General features: G+C 36.7%; 1 long non-coding RNA gene across 1 annotated transcript; it reads left to right on the top strand.

The window, feature by feature from the left end:
* Positions 1–9,575: 9,575 nt before the first annotated feature.
* LOC114471921 (uncharacterized) lies at positions 9,576–27,447 on the top strand. The gene is made up of 3 exons (XR_003675042.1): positions 9,576–9,590; positions 10,885–10,887; positions 27,338–27,447. It is a non-coding gene; the product is annotated as an uncharacterized LOC114471921 (long non-coding RNA).
* The last annotated feature ends 223 nt before the right edge of the window (positions 27,448–27,670 follow it).

The following is a 27,670-nucleotide window of genomic DNA, read 5'->3' as shown; positions in this document are numbered from 1 at the left end:
TTTGCAAAGCTTCTGGACATTCTGTTTGACAGCCACAGTGTTTTAGTTTGACCAGGTTGTTTTATCTTTTTCATGCAAAAACAGTGAAGCTTATTTGAAAAGCAACTTATAGTTTTGTTTTACAAGACAATGCTTTCAAAATAAAACACTTGACCTCTTGCGGTCACCTGGAACAAGCCACGTATAAGAATGTTATTTAATCTAGATGTAACAAATATGTTAGATTAGTTCATTCAAGTAAAGCTTCTTGGCCTTTGGTTCTGAGTTCTCTCTCGTTCTCCAACAATAACTGCAGCCATCTGTGGGTAAAGCTGTGACAGTTAACGCCTGCCTGTAAAACACCCAAAATGAAATGCTGGTATTCTTTAATTTATATTTTTGCGTTTCACAATTAGTTCCTTAACAGGGGTGTCAAACTCAGTTCAGGGGCCAAATATGGAGCAGTTTATCTTTAAGCTGCAGATTTTAGGTGGGAAAATTAGTCGTTTACTCTTCATTGTGCTGTAGTTTGCACTTCCACATATAAATAAATGATACAATATGTATGGCACTGATAATATCAAAGCAATAAGTTACAGATTTCATTCCCAACAGGACCTTCACTTTCAATATATTAGATTTTTGTGGCCAATTTCAGATTCCGAATACTTTATTCATCACCGAGGGGCATTTCAGTTTGCAGTATTGGGTTGGGTCAGGAACACTGTTGTCACTGTTCAGGAGAAAAACAGAACAGCCATGAAGCAGCCACAGCAGTTACGACATTGTGATAAAGTGCAATAGTGGCAATAAATAAATAAAAATAGATTCATCCCTAAAAAAAACATGAAGGACACATCTCACTGGGCCCTCTTATTAGTATTTAAAAGCTTGATGGCGCCTATTTGTTATCATGCTAGGAGCAAGATAGCACCTCCCAGAGGGCATCAAGGCAAACCTTTCCTTAAGAACATGATGTGGATGGCCAATGATGTTCTTTGCTTTTTGGAGCACCTGCCAATTTGAAAGTTGTATGGGGAAAATTGCAGGGTTTTGGAAAAATTTAGGTTTCTTTTAACAATTTGAGATTTAAAAATGACATCATGTGATATAAGCATGGGGAAAATGTGAGCCCTCTTAATATTGTAGAGTTTCTTTGGATTTGTGTATTAATTTGGAGATATCTATAACTGAAATAGTTGGTAAGTTACACATTGATCATGTTTTACTTTCTCCTGCGGGACGAATTGGATGATCTAAAGGGTCGGATTTGGCCCCCGGGGCTTGAGTTTGACACATTCTATTCTTGCTCGCAACGAAGGCGGACGCGTTTCTCTCTGCTCCCTATTTGACCTTTCTGTTGCTTGCACTTCTATGTGTGCCGAGGAGTTTTTTTCCTTAAAGGAGCACAGTTTTGGACCTGCCTTTCCCCTCGTTTTAATTTATGTTTTGCCACTTTTCATCTAAGATGCGGGGCGCTGTCTTGATGGCTTGCGACCCACAGGACTCCCGCTCCTGTACTCCCATGTTATACGTGAATGTCTTTTCATGTTTCTTGGACAGGATGTAACTGAAACCGAATTTTCCTTTGGGGATGAATAAAGTATTATGAATCTGAATCTGAATGTGCCGTAGTAGATCAACTGCAACATGTGTTTATGCTGCTGTAGCATTAGCGCACGTGCTAACTTTTAGTAAATCAGATTATTAGCGTCTAAATCCTGTCCAGTGAACACTGTCATGATTTCGAAGTTGAATGTTTGTGTTTTTGTTCAGGTTTTCTCCTCCTTTTTCTCATTGTTGGGTTTAAACTAAGCCGTGATTGGCTGCACACCTTAAAGACGTTTTTCTGGACAAGGAGCTGATGTAAAATACTGGTACAGAAGTTTGTTAGTTTTTAGAGGTTTGATCTCCTCCCACCTGTCCAGGACTCCTGTGTCCATCTCCTCCTCTGATGTCCAGCCACATCACAGGCCTGTATCGCCACTGCGGCTCTTTGTTCTGATGGGAAACGATGTCAGCCTGGATAAAGATTTACTGTCATCAGAGGCAGATTAAAACGCTCAAACGCAGACATTGATTGGGTGTATAGAGGGCGAGCTGAGGCAGGGAGGGGGACAACCAGCCCACATTTTGGGGATGAAACTCATTCCAGAGCCAGCGGAGATATGATCAGCTTATTTGGGAGGTGGATAATGTGGAGCTCCTCTCCCACAATGAACTTTGAAGGAAAGGAAATTGTAAATATTGATTTGTGAAATGAACTATCAATCTGAGTGGGTCAGATGTTGGGGAGAGGAGCGATGATTCACAGAGATGCTCCTTCAGCTTCATCAGATAACTGTGTCTCTGCATCGGCCATGGCGTTAGGTCACACTGATTACACCACAACTGCTCTGTATGGAGTTTTCATGTTCTCTACATGCTTTCCTGGCTTAATAATCAATTATACAGTGACTCTTTGTAAACTTTCCATTCAGACTTGCATTTATTTGCAAAATAAATACCAATATTTATGTTTTACCCTTTATTTGGGGCTTATTCCATATATAGGGTCACTAGGTGGCAGTACACCTCTACTCTATGCAAATCATGCATTGATAGTTGGCCTGGGAGGTTATTCTGTGGGTCTGTAGCTGTGACATTCTCTACAACTTTCTAATTTGACGGAATATGATCCTAGTCATATGTGACAGACATAAGGTTACTTTCTTCTTATTGTACGAAACAAATTAAAAAAAACCTCTTTGACTCCCACCAATCAGTAGCATAAGGACACAGCAAGCATATTACAAATAAGGATTCTAATAATGATTGAAATAGAAATGTACAATCAAAGAATATATACAATACAAAAAAATACTAATTAACCTATTAAAAATGTTCCCAACAAAATTATCTGTTTAAAAACTTTTTGCATAACAAATAAGTGACACAATTATTTTGTTTTTGCAATCAAACAATTAAATCAAAACAATTGATGATTGATTGTTTTGTTTATGTCTAAATATAAGTGTTTATTTTGCTTCTCATATGTCTGTATGAATTGTGTTAACATCTTTAAATAAAGAAACCAGACACTTAAAAAAAAAATCTTCTTTATAACAGCAAAATTTGAATTGAAAACAAAATGCAAACGCAAAAATATGATGGTCTGCTATTTACATATTTCAAAAGTATTTTACGAGCTGTCCTTGAACACACCGCGGCCCCCACGAGTCATTGCGTCTCTTTACCGTTGAATTTGGTATAAAAGCGTCACTATATTTTGAAGCCAGGATAGCGCAACCAAGCTTTCCTGAAGTTCAGATGGCGTTACCGCAGTGCCGATAAAACTGAAGCCTTGCTGACCATATTTTTACAGTACGCACACTAATGTGTATATTATCTGTAATAATAAGGCCTCATGCAATTTCATTGTCAGGCCTTGATTGAAAAGATACCTGATGCTGTGATCTATATGCTCCTGCTCCTCTGACATGATGTAATGATTTATTATACGACACTGTTGTATAAATTATCCCGTTATCTCGAGAAAACATATTAAATTAACTCGTAACACGGTGTCACGGCAAATTTGCGGTTGACCTCATTTGGAGACATGATTTATTGCTCTGGTTGAATGATGGAGTCCAGGCGAGGCATTGATGATTTTATAAAAAAGATTTATTATAAAATAAAATAAAAAGGAGTAAAAAGGAAGCTTCCATCCTGAAAGAATGAAAGGCAAAAGGCTCGTGGCAGAGCAAAAAGGCAAGACCCGCTCTAACTAACAGTTTCACAGCTTAAGCTTTTATACAGATAACATAAGAAGTTCCACCCTGAGGTGAGGAGAAGGAGGGAGTCAGATGCCCAACAGTGGAAACATTTGAGGATGATGAAGACGTGTATATTATGAGGAAGATTGGGCGCCACTCTTATCTATCTTTGATAGTGTGTGCGTTCGTGTATATCTGCATGTGAGTTTGAGTTTTGGCCTTCAGCAGAGACTCTGTGTTGCACTGAGTACAATACGATCTGTACTGTTTAATCTAACATGATTCAGCTGTTCAAAAGTGCAAAGAGTAATGGAGTCATCATGTATTAAAACATGACAAATTGTACACATGAACATACATTTGACGATATGATGATGAATATAAAAATTGCCATAACAACGGGAAAACAAAGTCTCGTTATCTCGAGATCTTGAGAAAATTAAGTTGTTATCACGGAAAAACTGAGGAAATAAAATGTGGGGAGTGGCTATCCGTACGGTTGCCGTATCAAGTATCACACATTCTGTACGCAGCGCCCCTATTTGGCCAGTTTAGGTCACGTGACTAAGACTAAACCTAACCCTAACCCTAAAAATTGTTGCGATATTGAGTTATAACCTAACCCTAAGACGCTACGTACGTGTACTTCAGTAACCGTACCAATAGCACCGGGGGTTGTCCGTACGGCAACCGTACAAAAAATGTACACTTTCTAAAATGGATGAAATCATGGCCCTGTAGGGCTTCCGTACGTTCCACCTCATAAATGTTCTGTCTTTGTCTGAGACTGTGAATTAACTTCATATCTGCAACCACTTCATGTGTTAGCTTAAAGCAGTTAGCTTAGCAATTCAATTCCACATTTATCTACAATAGCGCCAAATATGTCATTGCATGGCACTTAGCTGTAACTTAGCTTAGTTTAGCAATTAGCTATTCAATCAACCTTTATTTATATAGTGGCAAATTTATCACATAATATAAATGATAGTTATGTTTGAACTTTAGCTCAGCCATTAGCTTGGTGTTTAGCTTAGCAATTAGCTTACTGATTAAAAGACTTCATATCAACTGTAGGTTATATATATACAGTAGCTGCCGCTAAATTTATCAAATAAATTATAGTTATGTTTAACTTTAGCTTAATGATTCGTTTTGTGGTTAGCTTAATCAAACTAGTTTATAGCTATAGCAGCTAACTTATCGAAATGATACGGATATGTTTAACTTTAGCTTAGCTATTGCTTTAGTTTTTACTTGTGCTGAGCGTGTGCGTCACTGTATTTGTCTACGGTTGTTTTTGACTGATCTCCTCCATGATCACTTTTCCCCATTCATTGACTGGACGCACAGATTTGCCTCATTTTGACAAATGAGTGTCAGAGGGCAGCGGTGAGCGACTGCGCCTGCAGCACTCCGTGTCCTTTAATTGCCATTTACATAGTAGGTTAATCAATACTTTGTTTTATGGCCTTATTAACCACCGTCCCCACACTCTGCTGTCTGAGGGTAAAAGAAAAGCTATCGTCTAAAGAGGAAATGATAGAAGAACAGTTTTTTTTTATTGTCAACCACAGACTAGTGAAGATGGCGCCACTTTCTAGTTGGAGACATTAATAAAGTGTCAAGATTTTAGTCTTAAAACTAAATGGAGTTTTGATGCATTCAAACGTGAAACAAACTCGTAGTGATTTTTAAGAATTCGACGGTAACCTAAAGTGCAACACCAATTATGACCATCTAAATATTATAATGTGTCCTCAGAGATGAGTGTCAATAGTTCATTAGTCAATGATGATGGAATCATTTGATTCTATGGATACTGTAAAAGTGCAACGTTCTTCTAATGCAGTGGTTCCCAACCTTTTTTGGATCGTGACCCCAATTTTGAAATCAGGAATTTCTGGCAATCCTAAAAACTTCTTTTTTCTAGAATTACATTTTGATCAGATTTGTTTAACAGTATTACAAATACAGAGTAGCCAGTATTAGTAACGCTGATTTTTATACCACATTTTGTTATTGAGATTTATATTTGACAAACTGAAAGTACATAATACAGTTGATTAGGGATTGTGTGTTGTTTTAATTTGTAAATGATTAATAATCGAAAATAATTCAACAACACATTTTTGACCAATATTTTTTTTTTACAATTACTACACATTTACAGCGACCCCATTTAAGCTTCAGGTGACCCCACATGGGGTCTCCACCCCATGGTTGAAAAACACTGTTCTAATGTCATTTCGCTCTGCAGAAATAAGAGCGTGTTAAAGCAGCAATTATCATGAAATGTCAGGACTGCAGGTTTATCTAAAATGGGTTTTAAGCACAAAAAGAACACATGGTTAAAGTGGTCACTCAAGACATAGTGAAAGTATAAAATGACTTCATGTCACATTAGATTATTCCATTGTGTGCAAGTATATTGTTTGTCATCGCATCAATTTAAAGTTGCATCTTAAACACATACATAGCCCAATATTTTCACAATAAAAGCCTCCACAGCAGCCTAAACCTTAGGTAGCATAACAATGGTTAGTAGTTACGACACAACTGTCAGATACACAATGTCACAGCTGTCTGCAATTCTGATTCTGATTGTTTGCATAAGTTTGGATGGTATAGGGCTATAGAACAGTGTTTCTCAAATGGGGGTACGTGTGGTGCGCAATGGTACTTGACAGAGAGAAAGAGAGTGGAAAATTATTAAATGATAATGGGGTTTTATAATGTTTGTTTTTTGTTAAAAATGATAATCATAATAATAATGATGAGGGAAATGATCTTGATTAGAACATTAAGTGAAAATACAAAGGTCTGCCTTGGTCCCACACCAGGTAGGAGATGACAGGAAATGATGAAAACTGTTTCATTCCACTTATTTACAAAATGTGTTAATTCCATCATTATGCTCTATAGTTGTTTTTTTTAATATATAGTATTATGTGCAAAATGTTGCAGTCGGACAAAGGGGGTACATGGATCCAAAACAGAGGGGTTTTTGGGCCAAAAAAGTTTGAGAACCACTGCTGTAGAATAATTATGAGCTTCAATTTTACACAATTTCTTCCACAGGAAACCAATGAAGTAAAGCCAAATACTGGAATAATAGGCTCTCCCTTCTTGTAGTGGTCAGAGCATTAACAGTGGTCGTTTGGTGTGTTTTCCAAAGTTTTTGATGCTCTGATTATTCTATGTTTCATGAGTTAAAACTCTAAACAAAGAGCAGTTAAACCCAGTTCTGAGTTTGTCTTTGGACTTTCAGGATGTTGGACTCCCACCCTGAACTCTGATGAGCTTTATTGGACTCTCCACGCATCACGGAGTAATAATGACAAATCGAGGCGATGTTTGCTAATGATTAGCCGGGATTGTTTCAGCTCACTTGTAAAAGCTTCGTTTAAGAGCTATGTTTATTGTTCCATTTGCACATTTTGTGAGCGTGTTTTGGAGAGGACAAATCGTTATTAATTAGGGTCATTGTTCCAGGGTGTGCATGAGTGTGTGTCCAGGCCTGTGTGTGTGTGTGTGTGCGTGGGCCCAGGGGCTGCACTCAGCTAGCTGTGACAAAGGTCTATTACCTTGTCTGATCACAACGGCCTGTGATCTATTAGCATGGTCTAAAAGCTACATTAGGATGAAGTGGAGACGCTCATAAACGCAGCGCTCTGATCAGGCCTTTTTAATGGGTTCACTGGTTTTACACGGACCTTCTTTGGCCGCCCCCCCCCTCTTGGTTTGTAGGTTAATGCATTTTCAAGTACCCACCAGACAACACTCAATTGACAATGAGGCGTATACATCAGCCCTTCAGTCCCACAGCCTCCCAGCTCCACCAGTTAAACTCCCAGTAGCTGTTAGCTCATTGCACCATTGACACCTCTGTCACTTCTGCCTTCCTGCTCAGCCAATCATCTTCTCCCACTCTAAAGCCCCTCCCCCTCCAGCTCACTGCACTAACCTGAGTCCCACCTGTCCTCATTAGTGATTAGCTACTTTGTGTACTATCATCACTTATCACTTGACCGATTGTTATCACAGATTCTTCAGAACTTTCTCTCAGTTGGGTTTCCTGGTTACGATCTCGTCCCCCGCCCCGGTACGGTAACTGGACTGTTTTCTATGGGGCGCGGATTGGAAAGTTGCTTACTTCTAGCAACATTTAGCAACAAACATACAAATATGAAAAACATAAGTGAACATTTTATGTTGCTTTTGACCAGATTTACAGCAATATTGCTGAAATTTGTGATATTTGCTTTAATAATAATGTAAGTGTTAAATCTAAATGATAAATCTGAATGTTAAACCTAAAGGCTAAATCCTAAATGTAAATCTTAAATGTAAATCTAAATGTCACAGGTGAAATTAAATACTTAGCTCATATGCAAATTCACCGGGAGTACCACAATAAAAGCTCACCCGTGGCATTTAGATTTAACATTTAGATTGAACATTTAAGATTTAAATGTAATATTTAGATTTTGACATTACATTTTCACGAGTAAAGTAAATATCACAATTTTCAAAAATATTGCTGTGAATCTGGTCAAAAGTAACAAAATAAAGTCACATACGTTTTCTAAACGTTTATTGTTTTAAATGTTGCAAAAAGCTGCTTTACAATCAGCTAATTTTAATTCATGATTCCAGCAAGTTCATTTTTTTCTTTTTTTTTTAAATAATATGTTGAAGTTTTATTTATCCAGACAATATTAACTTTAAAATTTCCCCCTGCTGTCCCCTTTTCACACTCACAAAAAATATTTTTTCTTTGCTCTTTAAGACCTTCATTGTTCTAAAATATGTGATTCATATTTTGCTATTTTTCATCACTTTATTGAGAAAGATAAAAACAAAATATAACTAGTCTTCTTTAAAAAGTAACTTTTTTTTAACTCATTGTGTGGCATTTTGTATTAAATGGTACATTTACTTATTAAACCTTGAAGAAAAAAGTCGACTCGAGGAAAACTCACAATTTCAATATGCGAGTGTATATATACAGTATTAGTGGTGCACGATATTGGGTGTTTGGCCAATATTTTACAGATTGGCCGATAACTGATGTCGATACAATATTTATCTAGTTTTTGTAGTGGAATGAACACAGAATAATTCTTCTTAATGTTGGCCTGCTAGCTAAAGCAGACATAAGACAAAGCTAAAAACGATGTAATGTCAGTAATCATCAGTGACGTGCAGTCAGGGTAGGCAAGGTAGGCAGTGCCTACCCAAGGGTAAATTGATATTTTGATTATTTGTTTTAATTATATTACAATAAAAAAAAATATAAATATCAAAAATATCAATTTTGAGGAAAAACGACAGCTTTTAAAAGATGGAGACCAACACCTGAGTTACCAGAGCTTCAGCAAAGATAAGGTCAGAACATGTTTCATACTTTCCACTTTGTTCTGAGTTGTTGTTGTTGTCATTTTCTCCGTGTTTTTGTGTTTCCAACACAAACAACAGATGTGCTGTCGTGTCATGAGATATATGTTGTTGGGAGAGTATGGACGCAATATTAAATAATTGTTTATGTTTCTTTAATGGTGTTTATGATGTTGATTTTGTTAGATGGCTAAACGCTTGTTCATGTGGATCTTGTTGGGTTTTTTCTTTCTTATTATAAATTTTATATTTTGACAAGCGTATTGAGATGACTTTGTTGTAAATTGCTTTATACAAATAAAGAATTGAATTGAATTAACACTTGCCAGCAGAAACATATGAAATTGTCATTGGTGGTCTCGACCCAACCCTAGTGGTCACGTCACTGGTAATCATTCCTTGTGCAAAATAAGAAAAATACTTAAACTTATGTCATTATGTAAAACATGTTTTGTTTATTCATGACAAACCAAACAATGACCACACCTACTAAAAACAGTTACTATCTAATGAACTATTTAAATGTTGTACTGTATGTGGTGTCAGTGCTTCACAAATTGACCGTTCCTGCTTCAGTTTCACCTGAGTCACCACCAGCTCTTGATTTCCTCCAAACCTTGCTCCCAAATTCAATCTCCTGTGCAGGTTTTTAAAAAGAAAAGGGTTAACTAAGATGAATAAAAGATATTCAACCACTTCAAAAGGTTTGGTTGTGCTATTTGTGGGGCTGAATGTAAATGAGATCTGCCGACTAATGCACGAGGTCTGATTGACATAAAGGAAATGTTATTAGGAAGACGAGCCCGATGAAATCAATAGAGTGAACTTGAAACACGACAGAATACATTTACAGCAGCGTGATAATTACCAGCTCATATCTGCAGCTTAGGTGGGTTTTTTTAAACATCATCTCTGAGCTCTTTTTAATAATCATAATGGTCGGGTGAGCCCTCAGATGGGAGATGAGATGAGTTGTGTGCTGTGTAAAGGGTTTGGTTTTTGATATGCAGAGAGGCAGCATTGAGCCCTGGTCATATCATTGTGTCCTATTGTGTGTGACATTATCATAACCTAGTGTTGCCTTCAGGGTCCTGAATTATCCACCACCGAGTATGAAAATAAGATAAAGATGCATTAGAAAAAGGGACAAACATGGATAAAACAGATGGTATATATGACAAAAAACCATTAACCTGGCTCTTAAGACAGTATGCGCCCTAAAAAACCAGAGTCTTATATAGAGAGATGTGACAATGGATGTCCAAAATGCTTGATCGTCACGTGATTCATGTAAAACTAAATTTTGTCCCGGATGTTATAGGCAGGCCATTCAAATCCATTGACATAATTGGGATTTTTGGTAATTTGTCGTCAATAATTGCATTGATTGACAATATTTATACAGTACACCATCATATGTATGCCTATATACAATACATGTTTATGTATTTCCATAAATAGTTTATTTCCCTAACTTAAATTTGTATTAATAATTAGTGTAAACAGCTAACTTACCTGCTTTTTTGACGTAGTTAAGGCCAACATTAATTTGGATTAAAAATGAGTCATTTTGTCTGTTTATGTGGTATTTTCTGATTTTTATATGTTTTTGGAGTTATTTTCTGTTTTTGTTGTTATTTTGTGATTTTTTGGCATCATTTTCTGTTTTGTTTTTTTTGTTATTTTGTGAATTTCTTTGAGTGAAGTTGTCTGTGTATTTAGCTTAATATTTGATGTCATCATTTAGATTGTTCCATATTCCGACACCCGGAACTGAAATACACCTTTCTTTTGTAAATGTTCTCAATTTTGTGTTTTTTTAAAATATCTGTATTCCTCACTATAGAAGCTAGCTTATCTGCTTTTTTTGTTGATATGTATTGTATACAGTATGCATTGAATTTTCTTTAAAAAAGGGGTAATTAAAAAACACCACACGCTAATGGGTTTAGATACGTTGATAAATAATAATATCCAATATGATTATTTAAACATCTTAAAGGTGGAGTGAACTCTCTCTCTATACGGCTCTGAATAGAACTATTGACTTCACTTAATTCTGTATATTCGCTCCTCAGTCCAAACTCTGCTTTTTGGTTCAAATCTACCACCACATTCGAGCTCAATCCTTACAGTAATAATTTATTATCAATTGCAGATGCTTTCTAATATTTTAACTTTTATTTGTTTAAACTGTAAATATATTTCACTTATATAGCGTTTTATGCCACACATGTAGTGGTCTCAAGGGTCAAGGCACTCTGAGCTGTGGTTCAGTGTCTTGCTCAAGGACACTCAGGCTGTTTTTGAAATTGCATACTAACGTACTATTCATGCCAAGGGCTGGCGTCAAAATGAGTGTGTAGTGCGTTTACATTAGATAGTATGGAACGATTGAGGATGCGATAAATACCCGGATGTATACTGTATGGGGACATTTTTGAAGTATGCACGGTGAGCACACTAGTCATACTCAACCTCCCCATGATGCATTGCTTGCAGAATGTAAAAGCTAAAAATCACACATTCACTTTTCAAAATAAAAGCATCTCTTCTTGTCTTCCATTCAACACTTTAGTAAATAGGGCTCTTGTTTTGAAGTTAATTGGAAGTTTAGTCAGTAGCACAATGGAGGGTCTCTGAAACTCTCCTAAAATAAGCTTCTGCGAGTTTTATGGATCAAATGAGCACATGTTGATATTCTACTTTCAGAACTTTCAAAGATGGAGAATATTTAGCCTCTGTGTGCTTCAGGTTTTTGTCGTTTTTAGACAGTATATATTCACTGAGTTTGTGGTGCATATTACGTCAATCAGAAGGAAACTTGCTCTACCAACTGAGCCACTGCCTCCTTTGGATCATCCAGAAGAAAAGCAAAAACGTTAATTATTGTGTTGATCAACAATAATTATAGAAAGAGCTATTTTTTTTAAATCCTTCTCACAAACAATCCCTTAAAATAATGCAGTAGTTGGTCATAAGATCAAGGAATTTAAAAGTAAAAATCCTGCAGGGATGACATTGGCGTGTTTCCTTTATTGTGGACTGTTAATGAATCCTTAATAGAAACAAATGAAAATTTCAGTTTAGGGTTTGAAATGCAATTTCATGGCAAAAAGGGGAGGCGCCAAGCCAGCGTGTGTCCTTTGATGTTCAAATGTTTACCTGATTTATTAGGTACTTATTTATTTAATTTACTCATTCCTGTTGGAGTGACGTTTGTCCCCACCCACAATAATGAGAACATGCAAACCTCACAGCTTCAAACCCACACCTGTATTGATAGAAACCAGTGGAAACAGCTTCAATGGAGCAAAGGAGACATCTTGGAGATGATTGACGACTCGTAGGCTGTGGGTTTCCTCAATGACATCACGGGCATTACTCAGGCCTCCTTCATGTGGAGGCTGCCAACACATTTCCTAATTGATAAGCAGAGACAGGCTGCAGGAGGTGGAGAATATCCAGACTCTTTACTGTAAGCAGTGATGTCATCGTGTTTGCGTCGCTTCGGTTCTTCATTTTTCTGTTGATTCCACTCTAAATCATTTGGACATTATTAATAATCTCCATTTCAGCGTCTGTCTGATTTACTCGTTAATAACTGGTAGGACAAATCACAAACATGCACCGATCAGCCAAAACATTAGGACCAGTGACAGACGGAAGGATCTGTGAGCAAGTGCACGTGGCTTTTTAAGGAGAATACTGCAATGTGAGGGCATGGTGATGTTTAAAACATAGTCTTTTTTTTCTTTGGTCTGCTTTATCATTTTGACCCATGAAATGAGTCAAATGTTTGAGGAAATACAAGATTTCCTTTTCTGCAAGAATAAAACATGCATATAGTTGTCGCAAAACGTTGCACTACATGTAGTGCTAACCTATAAATAGATCAAATGAAATTAATTATGATTGCTGCTGAGGTGCTGCAGCATTATGGAGGTATGGGAAGGAAAATAAATCATTCAAACTTTATTTAAATAGCACTTTTCTTACAATTGAATTGAAATCACAGAAATGTGCTTATGTGATTGACAAGAGGTTGAGAGACTAATGCACACAGAATTAATTTAATAAAATAATTACAAAAATGATCAAATAAAGAAGCAGAGAAGGGAACAGTTTAAAAATATAAAATATTAAAATTAGAATAAAAAATTAAAAACCCTAAAAATTATAGAAATCATAAAAATCATAAATCACTACATAAAAGCCAGACAGAATAAATAAGAAAGGAATAGCTGTGTATTGGGTGTATGGTAAAACAGGATTGATAAGGTGTTGACAAAGAGGTGAGATCTGTGTAAATCCGGCCTTTTTTTTTAATTACTTTTCATGTATGTTTTGGTAATTTTACTATTACAGCATTCGATTCGGCCTGCTGGGGAAAATAAAAATGAAATCTCAATCCCTCAAAATACACCCAGTTAAATGAAACTCAATATTTCCTTTAATCACATGACAGCAGTCATTTTTAATCTGAAATTGTTGAAATAACTCTCAATTGTTCCAAAATCCTGCAATTTTCTTCCAATTGATTCACAAAATTTTCCCAAATAAATTGAAAAAATTGGTCATAAAATGAAGGAAAATGAAGTGTAGCTTCTGCAGGGACTAGTATCTGTCACTTATTCCTTGGATATTGTCAGTGCTTTACATACTTTACGTATAATTTACTCCTAGAAGTGCGTCGTTCTCCTTCCTCAAATCTGCAGCCCACAGAAGATCAAACTGGTCAATATTTGGCCTCTTAAATAAAATGTGTTTGACACCCCTGCTAAATATTTTTTCATTATAATGTGTTTCCTAATTCCTAGTATTCAAAAATGTGGATATTTGTGTAAAATGTTGGTAAATAAATTGTGCCTAGGACAGAGCCTTGGGGGACACCTATAGTCCAGAGTTAGTGTAAAGTAAAACCAACATGCTGTGTGTAGTATTTTGTATTATTCTATGCTTTAGTTTGCGTTTGTTTAGCTTGTGAGGTCTTGTGCTATAAACCAACAACTTGTACGTTATCCAATCAAGGCTCTTCTTCTCCTGCTTAGCCCTGTGCTTGACCCCCAGCAGCCCAATGTTTAATTAACTCTCAGAGCTGACCAAGGCAGGAGGTGAAATCTTCAAAGAACATGTCTTGTGCTTTGTGCGACGTTAAATCAGGCTCCACATCCTTTTGTGCGGAGTTTGCTCATAGTTGACCTCACCTTCTGTTAGGGTTTCATTTTGAAAGAGACAACTGGCTGGGACCGCCCACACAAAGAGGATTTCCCTACAGGGAGATTCTGAGCCTTCGCTGGGAGCTGCTGCTGCTTTTTTCGCTGCTGTTATGTGTCTGATGTGTTGCTTTCGCACAATCTGAAAAAAGAAGGATTAATAAAGAGATTTGACGTGTTCTTTTGGGGAATGCTTGACTGCAAATCGGGGATTGCATCCTCGCTGAGAGGAAAATTGTCATTTTCGAGACAGTTGTCTGGGTTAGTGAACAATAGCTGGGTTTCCATTACAGATTTTCATAAAATAAAAGCGATATTTATAAATGTCGACAAAGTATAATTGACTTTGAACGTGTTTCCATTTAACGTTGTTTTGGTCTCATCCCGCGAGACATCGCTGCAGGAAGATGGACGCTCCAAACTTCCTTATAGCACTCTGTATTCCTTTGTTGTTTCACGTCTAATGTGGCAGTAATCATTTTTAATTATAATGCAAAGAAATGTCCCGGTCTCCTCTTCTGTTTTTCTCATGTTTTCTCAGAGTGTAGTGGTCATATGACCAGGTGCGTCACGTTCTGTGACATGTATTTGCATCGTGCTTTTTGCGACACATTTCAATATCAAAACATCTGAAATTCCTCCTCATGAAAGCGTAAAAACCTTTTAGTGATATTTGAGTGTTTTTTCAAAATTCAGGTGTTTCCTTTACCAATTTTTATTGCGCTATTTAGATTTTGCGCATTTCCAAGGGTAATGGAAATGCAGCTAACATTAGTACTGGTAAATTTGATTGATTAATTGAATGCAGGTTAATCTGAGTCACTAAATTAATCCAGTTTAATGGAGTTTTATGAATTCCCCCACAGTCAGAATGAAAGCATACATTACATAAGTAGCGTTTCCTTTTATTTATTACGACCTGGGTTTCAAACCCAAAGATTTTGAGTCCTGACTGTTTGCTTTGGTTAATGATTTTATTTTTGTAATTCTGTTGATGAATCAATTCAAATGAATCCTTTAATCCAGCTGTGTTTACTGTGAGTTTATTGACTTTATGTCCTTTGTATACACCCTTAGAGCCAGGGGCGTAGCACCACATTGGGTACTAACCATGTTGTTGGGCCCCTACTGTCAGCAATGTACATTTGTTATGTGCATTATTATGAGCTTTCTTTTTTTTCTTCACAATAACCATAACTCTATATCCCTTGTTTGTATTTTATAAATTTGTTTTACTATATTTTAGTGATTTATTGAATAATGTGTTTGTGACATACTTTTGCTGCAATTTAGTGGCGGCTGGTAATTTTTCATTTTATTTTTATTTCTTTGGGGGGTGGGGAGGGATGGGTATATTACAAGTATATTAATATGCATGAAAACAACCAAATGACCACTATGAAATCCATTGGCTTGGAAAGGTTGCTAATATATTTTTACCGTGTGGCTGGTAGAAGTATATTAATCATATTGCTATTTTTATCTGGTTAATAAAAAGTAAATATAGAATGATTAGAATCAGGACACCTACTTAAGACTTAGTGGCAGCAGAGTTTAGTCTTCAAAATTAATTTTTTAACTAATGTAAATTCCAATTAAGATTTGATGTCATAATATATTGCCTAAAAGAGATGTGAGTGTTTTGAAGCTCACCTCTGAATAATAGAGTAAGCCGTTGCTTTCCCTTATTTCACCTTCTCTCCCTCTCCTTTATTTCCTTATGTTTTTGGCCTGGTTTTCCTTTCTTGAGTAAAAACATGGTTTTCTGCTATCTGTCTATCTCCCGCTCCTTGTCACATCTACAGTTCAGACTACCTGCCACAGTGCAGCAGCAGAAGCACATGCGGGTCGTACCATTTGCACTGTTTTAAAGGGGGTGGTAGCTAGGGCCCTGATGCAGCATGAATAATTGTTTTTAGTGCAAAACTGTGTCTAACAACCAGTTCATTTTCACACTGAGTCCTCTTCATTCCAATATAAATAATGTAAAAATTTAAAGTGCATTTTCATACATACTGTATATATAAAACAGACTTCTGTGGGACTCTCCCTGCCTTGGGCCCTGGGTACTCAGTAGTCAATAATACACTTTAAAAACCACAGTGTTTCAACGGATTTGATGTAGAACTTTACAATTCTTCAAGTGGAGTTTCATTGAATTTGTGACAAATTCAATGAAACTCTACAATATTTGTTTGTTTTCCATTTTGTTCATGCTTGTATAATCAAGTTTCTCTTGAATTGTTGGAAGAAACCTACATTTTTCCAAAATCCTGCTCAAGCCTTAAATTATTTGACAAAATTTCCCAAAATTGAATAAATTTTGTCGCTACCTGTCACCTATTGCTTGGACATTGTCGGTGCCTTCTTCGTAAATATCATTTATACATGGAAATACAAAGTAGCTCTTATGTTGAAATTGTTTGATTCCACACCTCTGTGGCCCACCTGAGATCCTATTTGGCCCCTGAACTAAAATGAGTTGGACACCTCTGCTTTATAACCTTCTTGCAGTCTTGACCAGAAAGCCAGAGCAACTCTATGCTTGAATTCTGTCAGTATCTTACATTAAACACTATTCTTGGTTGTGATGCATATCACACAAAAACCAAGTTTTCCATTAGTTTTATTAAAATATTAAAAACATTTAATTTACTATATGAGTGGATGAACCGTTTCAGGTCCTTGTATCCTAAAGTTTCTCTAACCATTCCCTGTTGGATGGGATCCAGAGGTTGTAAACCAGCACGTGGATGTCCTTCACTCATATTCAAACTGGTCTTATTTTAACATTTCTCTTCCTCCTCCGCTTTTTTCATGATAGCTTTTCATTTCATCGCTCGCACATGAAAGGCCAAATGGATATTGTCAAACGAGTGAAAGCATGAACCGCGGTTATTCCTCATTTCCCTCCTGAGCGAGTTTGGCAGAGCGTCCGTGGACGCCGGGCTGTTGGCTGCCCTTCCGTGTCTGCTGTTGTTGTTCTCCGGAGGCCTCAATGGGATGGGTAGTTTGTGAAATGACGGGACATGCCAACAAATTGCATCACTTCTGGCTCGGCGGCCAAGGACAATGCCACACCATATGCCAGTCACAGGGGGGGCAGCGGGTGGGAGATGAATGGGTCTCATTTCCATGTGGTCCCTTCAAAGATTGACCCACACACACATACACACAGACCCACACACACACTAACTATTAGCATGAATATAAACCATTCAGAGGTTCATTTCAATCAGCATGTTGACTGGAGGATCATCATCCTCACCAAACAGAAATAAAACTACACTTATCGACTTTACAGATGATCCAAAACTGCTGAGCTCAGCTCTGAATATCCAATCAGCTTCAACATTCAGTCATTTTCAACTTTTCCAAGTTTCCAAAAATAAAGTAAAATTATCTGTGGACGAAATAAAAAACCTTTTGACGTGATTAGGCCTAGTGGCAAAAATATGTAGTTGCATTAAAAATCTCCAAACGACTGAATCAGGGTAAATGTTTAGGTTTTGAGAAGTCTGTAAAGCAGAGTTTGATTTAAAAGCATCTCATTGAAACATAAATGACCGAGATTGACTTGTCAATGAGTGCATTAAAACTCTGAGATCTGAGAACCCTGAGTTTTTCCAGGTGTAACTTCTACAGTTTTTGGTCATTTTAATGATTATTGTCGAATCCAAAATTCACCAGATTAATGCTCCGCTTTTGGACGTCTTTCTAAGTTTCATACTTTTTGAATATACTCAATGTTTCCAGGAACATGTTTTTTATTCATATCTATTGAGGTTTTATGCAGATTCCACTTCAAAACCAAGCTGCTCACATCAAAGGACTCGTCTGTTGCCATGAAAACAAATGCATTCTTTTGACAATGTGTTTAAAAAGGGGCGAGCCCCCTGTTGTATTTGTTTCCTAGTCCAAACCCACCTGAAGGATGGTGGGGGTCCTCCATGCCTTGCCCACACAGAGTTAAGCAGGGAGTATGTGCTCACAGCCTCTGTTTATACCTCCTCTGCTGACGGAAAGTGGCTTCATCTTTAAAGGCAACGGGTAGAGTTTGTTCATATAACATTCTCACTTGTGTTTACTCTGAAAATGCCATGTGTCTGCTATACACAGCAGTACAGACATTGCAAGAACTATATTTGGTGTTCATTTTTGCATTACAATATTTGTAGCCAGTCACTTTATTCTTTTGGTGCATGTGGTTGAAATGAACATGGTGCAGAGACTAATACTGCTGTCAGACCAAGAAGCTCCATGACAAAGTTACAAACTTAGCAATCCTGCATTGTGCTGATCTACCATCCATAGATGGTCCCAGATGGCTAGGCCATGTACGCAGAACAGAAAATGAAAGACTTCCATGGCAACTGTTGTTTTCTCAGCTCTGTGAAGGTAAACATAACCAAGGTTGACCCATTCTTAGGTATAAGGATGTGACAAAAAGAAACATGAAATCATGAGGAATAGCCTTAAAGTGTTGGCAACAAGCAGCGATGCATAGGGCTGCATGGAGAAACATCAAAGCCTTTATCATAGCACAGATGCTTTGACACATGTAGAGGGGCTTCAAGCCATTAAGGTGAGGACCACTGGTTTAGAAAAGGATTTTGGTTCAAAGTTTTAGATATAGGAATTATTCATATGCAGTGGTCAAAAGTTTTCCTTACAGTTTCCCAAATGCATTCGAAAAAAATACAGTTCATAATACAACATACACATATTTTAAGTGCCAAAAAACACAGTGACTGTGCAAAATATATATTGATTAATTTCTTGTTCTTTTACATTTGTTGTTCTAATACAAGTTATTTTGTAACGCTCGAGTCATGTGACTAATCTTTATGTGTGTTCTTCTCCTGTTGCAAAATTCTTCTTCACTCTGTAAATGGTGAAGCAAAACTGTGGCCAGCAGTTCATACTGTACATGGTACTGCAGCAAAAATGAAGCAGAAAGCGGCCGTTGGCCAGAATTTATCATGAATTTGCAACATTTGCGTAGGCGCAAATTTGTGTTGTTAACTTTATCAATTATGTTGCTAAAATTTTTTTGCATTATTGTACATGTTAAACACATTGTGGTTGGCGCAAATCTTGAGACGTTCTATATATTTAATTCTGTTTTGTTTTTTGTCCCCTTGCCATCTCAAACTCTGCCTATGGAGTTATTATGACCATACTGAACTGTTGGTAAATCTGTATATAGTGATTTGTATGTTTGTTCCGTAAATGTGAAGATTTCCTATAAATAATTACAAAACAAATGTAAATATGTTACGTTATATTCAACACTTCTTGTTTCGGTGCAGACAGAGCGACTGAGTGAATGTGGGCATGCTGTGATTATCCAAACGTTCACGTCTTTTCTGTGTCTTTGAGATCATGGATTTAAACAGCGTGAGAGTCCGAGCGGTGATTTAGGAGATGTTTTCTCTTTGACACGATACAAATGAGGAGGGTGTGAGAAGGTCAAGCAGCCTGCGTCGTCGCCGTATTCGTGCTAATTGGGACAATATGTGCATGATAAATCACAGAGGCCTGCTGGGAAAACTCCTAATCACCTTTGATTGGAGTCTCTCGTCCCTCTTTGCATCACTTTCACCAAACTCGTTCTCTTTGTGTTGAACATGTGAGGACTTCTGAGTATCACAGAAGATATCTACGGCCTGGTTTGAGTGCAGTGAGATTTTTGAGGGGCGGCGGCACCCCGCAGACACTTTTTCCACTCCAGCTCACAGCCAGATGCCGCGAGGATAAACTCGGGGAGCTGCAGCATCAAGGTTGTGTCCAAAAGTGGAGTCGGAGGTATTAGTCACGGACAGGTTGTGATGCATGAGGCCGGTCTGGGCTCGGCTCAACAGCGACAGAATCCCAACCAAGAAGAGCTGTATTAGACATACAGTGGACTGGAAGAAGTGCAGATATCATCATTAAAGACAGTGTTTTAAAATTATGGAAGAAACCAAATCAATGGTGACATAACTTCAGGCAATAAAGAATTACAGCAATTAACTTGGTGATATGATTAGGTAAATAACTAAATTAAACACTAGATAAATGACTGAAAGTGCACATTTGTTTGATGTATTGATGCAAAAAAATAAAAAATAAATCAGTGTTTTGCTGCTAATTATCTAAATTAATTCATAGATGATACAATACCCATAATATGTTATGATCATATGTGTCCCAAATGTACATCCTTCTTCTGAGACACAGCTCCCACGCTACTTTCAAACAACATCATGTGACTATCGTTTTCTGGCACAAAGGACAGTTTAACATCACGTCCCGTGTTTCATGATTCTATCGATACTGTCCCTAAATTGTGCTGCTTACAGTCAGATCTGGGACGATTAATGACATTTATATAATGTCTGAGTCTGAGAACACAAGGAAACCAGAAAGTCCAACACGTGCACGTATGGTTGATCTATTATTCTGTGGGGTTAATGTTTACCTGATGGGAGTGAAACCATTCACACCCAGTTTGTGGTGACTCTGTCGGGGTTTAATGGACTCTGGCTGAACCGTGAGAGTAAATCAGTTCAATCATCTGATTGTTCCGCTGACTTTTCTTCATTCCATTAATTAACCTCTGGTGATTCATCAACCAACCAGCTCTGGTGTGGTGGTCACCTGTACCTTTAGATGAGGGATGTCAGGTGAATGTGGTCTGTTAGAATCAGATGGAAACACACTCATTGCACGGACTGTGTCAGCTATGATGTCTGGAGTGGAAAGACAGATTTATTTCTTTATTAATTTACATCCTGATGTGATGTGGGAGCTTTTCCGGTTCATTAGCTTCATTAATTAAGTTGATGCTTTTGTTATCAGTGGCTGGGTTTCCATTACAGATTTTTGCAAAATGAAATCAAGATTTCTAAATATCGACAAAGTATAATTGCGCATTGAACGTGTTTCCATTGAACATTGTTTTGGGAAGGAGCCTCGCAACTCTCATCTCGTGAGACTTCGTCGCAGGAAGACGGACGCTCCAAACCTCCTTATAATGCTCTGTGTTTCTTTGTTGTTTCACGTCTAATGTGGCAGTAATCATTTTCAAGTCTAATTCTAAGAAATGTCCCAGTCTCCTCTTCTGTCTACACGTACCGCAACATGTTTTCTCAGAGTGAAGTGGTCATGTGACCAGGTACGTCACGTTCTGTAAGGTGTATTTGAAGAAAAAGTGTTTCCATAGCGCTTCCTTCTCATGAAATTCAGGTGTTTCCATTACCAATTTTTATTACGCTATTTAAATTTTGGGCATTTCCAAGGGTCAACTTTTTGACATTCATATGTCAAGGTTTCATTTATTCAGATGACTTCTTTCAGGATAGACACATCAAAGTGATCAGTAGATGCCTCTGAGGAAGACTGACAGATGTCAGCCAAAACATGTCTGGAGATTAAAGTAAATTTTCTGAAAAAGGTTTACCTGGAATAATTATTATTACATGGAATAATACATTTTTGGCTATTTAATTTAATTCAATTTTTTTTTCTTCAAGTTGGTATATTTTTCTTATTGTGACATGTATTTGTGTAAAAAAAATGTGTTACTTGTTTCTGATTCATTATAAGCTGCAGATGTGAATACAAAGTACACCTGCCCTGACGAAGGCCATGTTGGCTGAAACACATTTTTAATGTTTCTAAAGCCTAAACCTTAATAAAGGCTTTTTAAACTTAGCTCAGAGTGCTTCAGAAACCTTTGGAACATCACAAACATGTTGCACAGAACTCAGGAATTCAAAAACCAAATGCTGCAGGAAGCAACAGATAAACCGAACATAGTTTGCCACTTAACGGATATTTGCATTATTTTATTTGTTGAATAACACGGTAATAACAGATACATACACCAAAAAATGGCCGCCACATTTCAGCTCCTGTCATAATTAGACATGCAGATGTATTCTATGCATCTTACATAATCTTTGTCTCACTTGTTTTTGGGGGCACTGATGGGACTGAGGGGGAGTGGCTGTAAGAAAAGGGGCGGGGGGGCTGTGGATGATTAGCTTCTTTTTGTCCTCTTTTTTTTTTTTTTTTTTTTTTCCACCTCTCAGCTTTATTTTCCCTGAGAAGATTAAATATTTCTGCTTGAGAAAATCTTTTTAAAGCACCACTGACTGCTGTCCTGGCCCCTCCCTGTTTGTCAGCCCCAAAATGTGGTGAAAAAATGTAATCTCCAAACAAAGAGCAGAAAAGGGAGCCTATAGAGGAATCTGCCACTGGGCTCTTTATTAGGAGGGGGTTGGTGGGGAAGGGTTTCCCCTCACAGTATCCACACACAACAGGACGCCAATCTGTCAAATAATTAGCCAGTGTGGGAGGACAAAGGTTTTTATTTGCCTGAATTTCATACATCACTGCTTGAATACATCATCACTGTATTGTGACGGGTCATGGGAACGTCAGTGAGGAGACACGGAGGACTCTGGAAAAGTGCTCATGAAAAAATAAGAGGCTTTATTACGCTTTATTATTATCACGTCGATCAAAACATGTCGAGGCTTTTTAATCAGCTGATCTGAACCATCTTTAATTGGATTTGTTTACTTAAAAAAACAACTAAATAGTAAAAAGAACTTTTGCATGTTTATATAACTTATCGCATCGACAGTATATTAACTTAGAGCAAGTGGTTCTCAACCTTTTCAGCCCGTGACCCCCAAAATAAAGGTTCCAGAGACCGGGGACCCCCACTGTAGCTGAAGGTGGTTGAACACAGACATGAACATTGAAGAACAGTCATGAGGAGACAGGACTTTGTAACTTTGTAAAATTACATTAAAAAGCTCTATCTATCTATCTATCTATCTATCTATCTATCTATCTATCTATCTATCTATCTATCTATCTATCTATCTATCTATCTATCTATCTATCTATCTATCTATCTATCTATCTATCTATCTATCTATATTTTCATTTATTATTATTACAATTTTAAAGTTGTATTAGTATTGATGTTTTCTGGATTGTTGCATTTGAATCACTGCGATATAAAGCACCTAATCATTGAAAAAATTTACATTATATATTATGTAGCGGGTTGTGTATATACTCAAATTTCAAGATTTTGTCCAAATTGTTTATATAGGAAATAAAACCAATTTTGCACGTATCGTGGGATGTTGTGTGACGTCATGGGGACGATTAAACTAAGATTCTTTAATTTAACTCTCATCAGACTTTTCTGCTGTTGTCACTGAGACGATGAAAAGGAAAGTCATCAACAGCCTGATTGAGTGAGGCTCACCTCGTTTCTCAGGCCAAAAAAAAAAAAGCACCTTGTTCTGGTCTTTGTGAGGAATGATTGGACGAGTCCATCAAACGCTCCTCTGAAGGATTAGACCCACCCTGGGATTCCTGAGTGAAGAGAAAACTAAAGTGAAATACTGTGTTTTTTTTTGTTTTTTTTTAGCGAGTGAAACTGGATTTGTGGACTCACGTTAGCGAATTATTTGGTAAATGTTAAAAATTAAAGACATTTGGCTTTTAAAGTATAGTATTTTTTCAAATGAAGAAATGAAAATAAATGACCATGATATCCCATGTATTCCTTATTAATCCTGCAGGTTTAAGACCTCCTTCATGAGGACACCTTTATCAGAATTTGGTGCGTTTATGATCAACTTTCACGTTGTACACCACTCACTCTTCCTGCTGCATCCAGAAATGCATCCCTTGTTTTCTGAGGCTAAAGTTTTACCACCAGCAGGGGTGGACTGGGACAAAAACTCAGGCCTGCCCCCCACATTATCAGTGACACCACGTAGAAGCCTTTATTAAGTCGATGATGCTCAACTTGTGGCTCTTTATTTCTTAATTTTAATTATTTTTTCACCAGGAAACCTTAAAAGAATAGAATAGAAACATTTTATTGTCATTGCACAAAGTACAACAGAATTGTACATTTGTACATGACCCTCCCAACAACATTCAAGTACACTTCAAAGATTGAAGCCAAATAGACACAGTTATCATAAAAACAACATAAGATACAGTTAAACTCTATCAGAATAAAAAGTTCTTCAGTATAAAAGTTAAACTGAATGAAAGTGCTTGAGCTATAAAAACCTTCTTTTTTTTTAACCTATTTTTTTGGTCATTTTGCAACTTTCTTTGTCCAAGTTTTGCACTTTTTTCAGACTTTAGCTCCTTTTGCCAATAAATATCCCCTTTTTTTCCAATTTTTTATCCATTTTTGCAAATTCTTTTTGACACTTTTATCAAATTTTTTGTCCTTTCTTAAGTTTTTTTGCCATTTATTCTCCAATAATACTACTACACTTCCTTTAATCCCTACATTTTGTTGCTTTTTGTTTCATATTTTTGCCCTTTTCACTCTTGTTTGCCACATTTTGCCCATTTAAGCAACCCTTTGCCATTACATACCACCTGGTTCCTCGTTATTTGCCCATTATTTGCCCACTCTCGACTGCTTTTGGTCCATTTTCGTCACTTTTCACTCGTTTCTTGCCACATTTTTGCCACCTTTAGACCATTTTTGGCCCCCTGTTACCATGTCTACCTCCATTCGCTCGTCCAAAAAAAAAAAAAAAAAACATAGCAGACCGGACCACTTTGGGTCCACAGCCAACTGGGAAGATGCCCAGTGTGTCAGATGACCAGTCCATCCCTGTTTACCACTGAACTGTAGGTGTGTAACAACAATCCATCGATCTGGATCGATACATTGATTGATTAAGCAGTAATCCAATCAAACCAAGGACACTCAAACCATCCATCAACATCATTAGTTAAACATGGCACAGGTCTTTATTTCTTAAAAAATAAATAATTAAATTAAATATTAAACTTTTCTGCAATAAAGTTGTCAAACTTCTTGGTATTTTTATCCAGGTTTAAGTGAAACATAACTGTGTTAAATGGTAGGGCTGGGCAATATATTGAGATTCAAGATTTATCAAGTTTTCTATTTTGGCGATATAGAAAAGTACAATATCGCATCTATATTATTTTTTTATATCCTATTTTGTACTAAAATTCTCATTGTAGGAGTCGCTGCTTTCACTGCTTCTCATAACTGCATGAAAATCACAGTTATATGGATCACTGAGTGCGTCCTAACCCAGACCTTTCCCCTAAACAAGTCACACTACAGAACTCACTCACACGTGCTGTCCCTTAGAGGAGAAAAAAGCCAAAAGTGTCACATACTGTGCAGCTGTTTGTTAATAAATGTGCCTGTGTTGCATTTTTCATCAGCAAATTTAACCCTGAAGAGTTTTTCTGGGGAGACTTTATTTTAATTAAAAATATTTATATCGTATATTGGCATTTTGAAAAATAATGATTTTTTGGTCCCCCCTCAACCCTGAAAAAAGGAACAAGCAGGTCTGAAAATGGAAGGATGGAGCTTTGGTCCATATCACCCAGCCTTATTAAATGATATATAATAGTGTCGTAAATTGAAGGCTATGGCGGACTTTGTGGTATCTGCAAATATTGTATCGTTGTTCAAAGAATCGATATTGTATCGAATCGTATCATTATGAAACCTGTAACTTACACCACTATGTACCACCAGGAATGTTCAAAAGAACACGACAGCAGCAGCAGCTCGTCATCACAAATATATTCAACTAACACAGCTTTTGCACATTTCTACTTTAGAATCATGAATACGTACTGTACACATTAATATAAAGTGTTAAATCATTTCAAATAAATTCATTTGACTTTTTTTTCCTAATTTCTTGATAAAAAATTGTGACGCTTGTCAGTCTGAGAATTTGTTTGCTGATATATTAGCCTGGTTAAACAATTTTAACCAATTAGCTGACCCAATACAATAGCCCCGCCCCTTAACCCTTACACCCTGCTCAGATAGAGATGCTACATGCTAAGCTAACCAAACCATGTGGGACTGATCCGGCGTCAGAGAAAGACGGTACATTAATCGTCGTCTTTGGGTTTCCTTCCACACTTAGAAAGACTCTGTGAATAAAAGCGAATATAAAACACAGACCTGGATTCCTGCAGATCCTTAAAAAGTCTTAAAAGGCTTTAATTGTCATGAGAATATCTTAAATCAATGTTTCAAAAGTCTTAAATTTTAACACATAATAAGTATGATTTTATGATTGTAATTACAATCTCACGTTTCAAAAGAAACGGTAACATTTGTTTTTAAAAAATATATATATAATTTACTGTAACATTGCGCAATCACGACAGCAGAACAACTACAAAACAGTGACGTGGTTGCAGTGGGACAGATGTGCAGATGTGCATCATGGTTGTAGCAACTTTTAACAATATGGGGAAATGTAAATTTTAAAAAAATTGCCTGCTCATGATTAATGGCTTTTTTATTTTTTGTATTGTTGTTTTTATAGATTTCTGGCTATTTTTGTCTTCATCTTGATGATTCTGATTATTTTAGTCTGGTTTTTTTGGTGTATTTTTGTGTTTCTTTGTGTGTTTACTTTAGGGTTAGCCAGTTGCACGTCTCCACTAGACACTGGAAAAATTTGACCACAACCCTATGTAATTGATGTGGCATTCACCCCCCCCCCCCACCCCACCCCCCCCCATTTTGTTTACTGTGAAATCGGTTTTAAAAAAAATTTCAAATGGCATTAAAAAGTCTTAAAAAGTCTTGAATTTAATTTGACTGAAGGTGTAGGAACCCTGACAGACTGTCATAACAAAGCTGTGAAGAATATTTTAATTATTTTTCTGTGCAATTAAAATTTGAAATTTAATTGAAATTTGATTATGATTTCAATTATTACACCCAATGATTACAAAAATAACAATCAAGAAAAAATAATAAAATAAATAAATAAATAAATACATATTTTACATAATTAGTTATATTTGCTAAATAAAAAAAACTTCCATGATTTCGGACATCTAAAAATAATAAATCTTGGCACACATCGATTACTAATGCTAACCTTGAGTTGTTTAATCGGGTTTGATAACGAAGACGTAAAGCAAAGACACGTCACGTGCAACAAGTGTTTCGTTTTGTGCAAAAGTTAACATACTTGATTTTAGCATTTGAAGGATTTTTTTCACGTTTAAAGATTATATTTTACATTGTTTTGTACAAAAAATAAATAACTTTTTGGTTGACAAATAATTGTGATTTCAATTATGACTAAAATAATTAGTTCTGTCAGGAGATTAATAAATGCCGCGATTAATTAATTATGCTCTGTAAGTAACTAATCTATTTTTTAATCGCACATAAAAATTGCTGAGAAACGCCCTCAACCTGAGGTATTTTAATTTAAATCACATTATTGTGGCCGATCAAATGATTGG

Source organism: Gouania willdenowi, chromosome 11 (genome assembly GCF_900634775.1).
Source record: "Gouania willdenowi chromosome 11, fGouWil2.1, whole genome shotgun sequence".
Classification (NCBI taxonomy): domain Eukaryota; kingdom Metazoa; phylum Chordata; class Actinopteri; order Blenniiformes; family Gobiesocidae; genus Gouania; species Gouania willdenowi.
Note: the sequence above shows the minus strand (reverse complement) of the source record. Positions and strands in the feature narration are given on the sequence as shown.